The 5,818-nt window shown below is 42.0% G+C and overlaps 1 long non-coding RNA gene across 1 annotated transcript; it reads left to right on the top strand.

Moving 5' to 3' along the window:
- Positions 1-323: 323 nt before the first annotated feature.
- On the top strand, positions 324-3,737 carry LOC134979911 (uncharacterized). Its single transcript, XR_010190310.1, has 4 exons — positions 324-505; positions 815-836; positions 1,843-2,520; positions 3,653-3,737. It is a non-coding gene; the product is annotated as an uncharacterized LOC134979911 (long non-coding RNA).
- The last annotated feature ends 2,081 nt before the right edge of the window (positions 3,738-5,818 follow it).

The following is a 5,818-nucleotide window of genomic DNA, read 5'->3' on the forward strand; positions in this document are numbered from 1 at the left end:
GATATGGCACAGATTAAGATCAAGTCAACGAGCAGACATGTGGTTATTGGGTGAGTTGTTGCACATATTTTGATCAAAATTTTGTATATTTTTCCAAATTGACTATTTCTAATTTTTTTTTCCCTCAAACAGGAGACCGTGGATATCCTTGCACCCCCTGGCTCATGACTCCTTACCGTAATCCCAGGCCAGGACCACAGACGGCATTTAACTCCGCGCTTACTGCCACTAGGCAGCTGGTGGAGCGCACAATTGGGGTCCTTAAAGGGCGGTTTCATGTGCTCCACCGCACTGGTGGCGACATCATGTATTCACCGGAGATGGCAAGTAAACTAGTGGTCCTGTGCGCTATACTCCACAATATCGCGGTAAGGAGTAGCGTAGAGCTTCCTCAGACAGAGGAATTGCCTGATGAGGAGCCAGGGGTTGTCCGACACTTCGGTGGGGGGAGTGTTACAAGGAGGGGGAGCCAAGTCAGGGCAAGCATTGTTGCTGAATTTTTCAGGTATAGTGTTTTTTTTTACTCTATTGTTACCAAAATAAAAGCACAGTATGCATCATTTTTTATTTAAATGTAGAAATTGTGTTTGCTATTGTAAGGTCATTGTGTAATGCTTTTTGTGTGTTTGAATCTGTTTTTTTTTTAATCTTCAAAAAACAATAACACGTTAAGCTGACAATTTAATTTTGTGTAAAACAATACTGTGATGTTGCTAAATAGTGTCCTTATTTTTTTACTATTCTAACATCATGATTATTTAAACAAAAACACAAACAAATGAAACTGAATGTTGCCCACTTTGTGAATGTCCAGCTGAAAGACCACACAAACTGAGGTGAGTACTCAGATATGTTTATAAATTGATCTAAAACTGTGTGTGTGTCTGTGTCTGTGGTTTTTTTTTGGTTGTGTTTTGCTTAAAATTTGCTTATGCGAATGCGTAGTTCCGCTCGTGCGAAATAACACTCTGCTCTTCACAGCATTGCAAAGATCAATAAAGTTATTATAAATGACATATGACAGCATAGATTGTGGACCAATCACATGCTAACAGACACTATAAATATATGCCCAAATAAGGAAAACGCCATTGCCATGATGCGTGTGGCACCTTTCACCAGGCGGGAGCTCCGCGTCCTGGTTGCGGTGATGGACCGCCGCGTAGGCCGCGTTGGGCGATTCATCCCCAATCGTGTTAAGCGCGAGGCCTACGCGGAGGTCCGTCGTCTGCTGCGGTCTCGCGTCCGCAGCAGGCGGACCATCATCCAGTTAGAGCGGAGATGGAGTGATCTCCGAAGGAGGACTCCAGAGCTGTTGGCGGAGATCCGCCAGCAAATCCGCACTATGCATGCACGCAGTAAGTAACATTACATAAGATTATTAGCATAAATAGTGCAAATTTTCACTAAGTGGTAGGCTAATTGCAACACTGAGTGAACATTTTGAAAAAATAGGACAGTGTGTGTGGTTAGGGCAAACATTACTGACTGTAGCAAAGTGTCCCTAAACAAGTGCATGTTTTACATAATTAGTAACCAGGCAGGAAACTGTACCAAAAAACTTGATCAGTGCTGTCTATATAATAAGGTAGCTTGAATAGTGATCTGGTGATGTTGGCTAGACAAATCAATATGTCTCAATGGAATAGATACAGGAATGACCGACAAAATTTTTTTTTTCATAATTTTGTTTGCAGTGGGCAACATGAAGAGGTTTGAATAATTTTTTATTTAAAATTCTAAAAAAAACTTTCTTTTACATGGAACCGAACAGTGAAAATTACAATTGATTAGTATGTAATTTAACATGCAAATTTAATTATATTTTAACAATCATTCTAGGACGACCACAACGGCAAGCACCACATGATGCACCAGCTCAGCACCCTTCCCCTTCTCACTCCCCCTCCACTTCCCAGTCCCCCTCCCCTTCTCACTCCCCCTCCCCTTCTCACTCCCCCTCCCCTTCTCACTCCCCCTCAGCTTCCCAATCCCCCTCAGCTTCCCAATCCACCTCAGCTTCCCAATCACCCTCAGCTTCACAATCCACCTCAGCTTCCCAGTCACCCTCAGCTTCCCAGGCCCCCTCAGCTTCCCAGGCCCCCTCAGCTTCCCAGGCCCACTCCACTTTCCACTCCCCTTCTCAGCCAACCTCTCCTTCTCTTTCTGTGACCCCTTCTCCTCCTTCCCATACCCCTTCTCCTTCTACTTCCAACTCACCTTCTCAGCCCCCCTCACCCTCTATTGGCCTAACATTTTCACCGCCCCCCTCGCCCTCTCAATCAGACCCACCCTCTGAAATTACATCCCCAATCCAACCTCCTTCCCCCATCCAGCCTCCTTCCCCCATCAAGCCTCCTTCCCCCATCCAGCCTCCTTCCCCCATCCAGCCTCCTTCCCCAATCCCTCCTCCTTCCCCCATCCAGCCGCCTTCCCCCATCCAGCCGCCATCCCCACCCAGTGAATGGGCAGAGGAAGCCCCTGAAGACAGTTCAGGGAGTCTTCATGTTGCCGAGGAAAGTAAGTGTTTTAACATTTTGTTAAAAATGATTACCTACTTACACTTACAATGACAAAACATGCAGTGTTGTACTGTTGGAATTCTTGTACCAAGGAAAATTATTTGTGTTTTTCTTCATGGTGTACATGTTGCATTTACATTTATTTGAGTGTCATTATATGTCCAGTGTTTATGTGTGCCATGTTTTGTGTGTCCACTCTAGGTCGACACTCATTAGGTCAACAGGGTTGGCAGGACAACAGGGTTTATATGTGTTAGGTTTTCTGGGAAACAGTTAGACCTGAGTGGAGTTTAGTATGTTGTTGTTCTTTTACACTTGTGCCTGTGTATTCTTAATATTTACACTTACAAATCACATGCTTCACTTTGTTAGGCAGCCTAACGACACAATGATTTGTGGTGTGAAAGTTACACTCACAAAATGATTATTGGATAAAGTCAAACCTGTTTGACCTTATTTAGTAAGGGCAGCTTTCATGGAGTGTGGGCATGCTAGGATATGTTGTCCTTCTGAAGATGTTGATATGCAGTGTGATGATGCAGGACCAACCCCCTAAAAAAAATAAACAAAAAAATAACCAAATGGGAATGAATGCCAACATGGTGTAACATTGACGAAGATGGTAGTTATCTTTAACATGGGATGTCGGCCATAGCAACCAATAAGATTATACTTTAAAAATTGGGAACCACTTCTACAATATAATATTCATATTTTTGCTTGTTTGCTATGGGCAACGTTCCATCTTAAATATAACTCACATAGTAGTAAATGTAACCCATGGTCTGGAACACTTTAAAATCTTAAAAAAAGGCTGAGCAGGCTTGTGTGTTGTTCTGCTAATGATTGTACCATAAAACAGCCAGGATGTAGTAACTTTGCCATTAAAGCAGGCCTGTCCAAACTGCGGCCCTCCAACTGTTGAGAAACTACACATCACAGCATGCCCTGACACAGCTTTGGCATTCCCTGACCACAAAACTGTGTCAAGGCATGCTGGTATATGTAGTTTCACAACAGCTGGAGTCCAGCAGTTTGGACATGCCTGCATTTAAGTGTGCTTTGCGCCTTGCTTGGATAATAAGTAATGTAATTAAGTTATTAATGTTTGTGTTGCATCTTAATTTCAGATGTTGCAGTTGGAGATCCTACAAGTTTTGGAGGCATTCTTTACACCATGCGCCAACACCTGCAAGGATTAATGCATTGTGTTGATCATTTGCAAAAATTTGCATGATTTTGTTTATTTTATGGAAAAAAAACTGATTTATTTTAAAAACAAAAATAAAAAAAGTTGATTAAAGTTAACCGGGTGTTGTGTTTATTAATGCAAAAAAGGATCAGCTGATTGGCAGGCAGAAATTGTTTGCAAAAAACATTACACACATCTAACGTTAGATTATTAACAAAAAAAACAGGAGATTATTGTGTTAAGAAACATGTAAACACCTTCATTCACAAACAACACCTTTAAAAACAAACAAAGGGGAAAAAAAAAAATTTATACACTTTTACATGTTGATGGGCAATTATGGCAACAAAGTGTTAATCTGGTTTTTTTTGCAGACTTAATTGTTTAGGAACATTATCAATCATTACACTAATTGGATTCGTAATTGAAAAGGGCTTGTTGACTTTAAAAGGAATGGTGTAATTTCACTTAATAGCCAAAAAAAACATTTTTGTGCGTTTTACCTTAAAAGTGTGCACTTTTACGGTAAAATGTGTAAATCTACTAAAACTTAGTATTTTTACGATTAAGTATGTGTTATTGCGATGGATTCGCAATGCTGCGATGGTTTCGCATTACTGCGATGTCATTTGGCGTACGCCCACTTTGTGTAATACTGCGTACGAATGTGCAAAAATACGTTGGGGGCGGAGGTTCGCATATTTACTACATTAACGCAACTTTGCGAATATGTTGTGCGACCGAAAAACTTAGCGATCAACTCGGAATGAGGGCCCTAGAACATTACATACGTGAGAGGTCTTGTTATCTTACTTATTTGACCACCTTTGTAGAACCATGTTGTTTTTCTGAGGAATTGGTTTGTGGGGTAATATGAGCCAAGAGGGCTGTTTGGAAGTTGGATGCAATGCTAATATTAGTGCAAATGGTTTATGTTTTTCAACTGCACATGCCTTGATGTAGCTAAAAAGTCACAGCGACCTTGCATCCCATGGTGTGTACATAGAGACAATGGGGTATATGCAATTGCTGACGAATTGCCGCAAATGTCGAAAAATGGGGCATTTTCGACACAAAAAAAATATTCGAAAATGCAATACAGTACTTTTCGACAAAAAAACGTACTTTTCAGATTCGACTTTTTGAAATTCGACAGTTTACAAATTCGACTTGTCTGCAATGGTAAAAATGCAGCTTTTCGACAAAAGTATATTCAATTGAAGAATGTCGATTCGACAACAGTGCTTTTCGACAGTAATTTCGTCAATTTCATTCCGCCTCACTTTGCTGGCGGAATCTAATAAAAAAATGTAAAAACATGTTTTTTTGGTGTTTTTTTTATTGCTAATGGCATATCTATTTATATTAGAAGGGATTAGGTACTTGGTTTGTCTATTAGTAGACACAACTATTATTTATATATTTTTTAAAATAATATATTTTTTTAACTGACTAAAATAGACAGAGCATGGTTTTTAGTGGGAAAGGGTGGGAATGGGTTAAAATCCAGAAAAAAAATGCGTGGGGTCCCCCCTCGTGAGCATAACCAGCCTCGGGCTCTTTGATCCGGTCCTGGTTGTAAAAATACGGGGGGGGGAATTGACTGGGAATCCCCCGTATTTTTAGAACCAGCACCGGGCTCTGCGTCCAGTCCTGGTGCAAAAAATACGGGGGACAAAAAGCGTAGGGGTCCCCCGTATTTTTAACACCAGCACCGGGCTCCACTAGCTGGAGAGATAATGCCACAGCCGGGGGACACTTTTATAACGGTCCCTGCGGCCGTGGCATTAAATCCCCAACTAGTCACCCCTGGCCTGGGTACCCTGGAGGAGTGGGGACCCCTTAAATCAAGGGGTCCCCCCCTCCAGCTACCCAAGGGTCAGGGGTGAAGCCCGAGGCTGTCCCCCCCCCCCATCCATGGGCTGCGGATGGGGGGCTGATAGCCTTGTGTAAAATAAAAGAATATTGTTTTTTTGCAGAAGAACTACAAGTCCCAGCAAGCCTCCCCACAAGCTGGTACTTGGAGAACCACAAGTACCAGCATGCGGGGATAAAACGGGCCCGCTGGTACCAGTAGTTCTTCTGCAAAAAAAAATACCCAAAT

Source organism: Pseudophryne corroboree, chromosome 12, assembly GCF_028390025.1.
Source record: "Pseudophryne corroboree isolate aPseCor3 chromosome 12, aPseCor3.hap2, whole genome shotgun sequence".
Taxonomy (NCBI): domain Eukaryota; kingdom Metazoa; phylum Chordata; class Amphibia; order Anura; family Myobatrachidae; genus Pseudophryne; species Pseudophryne corroboree.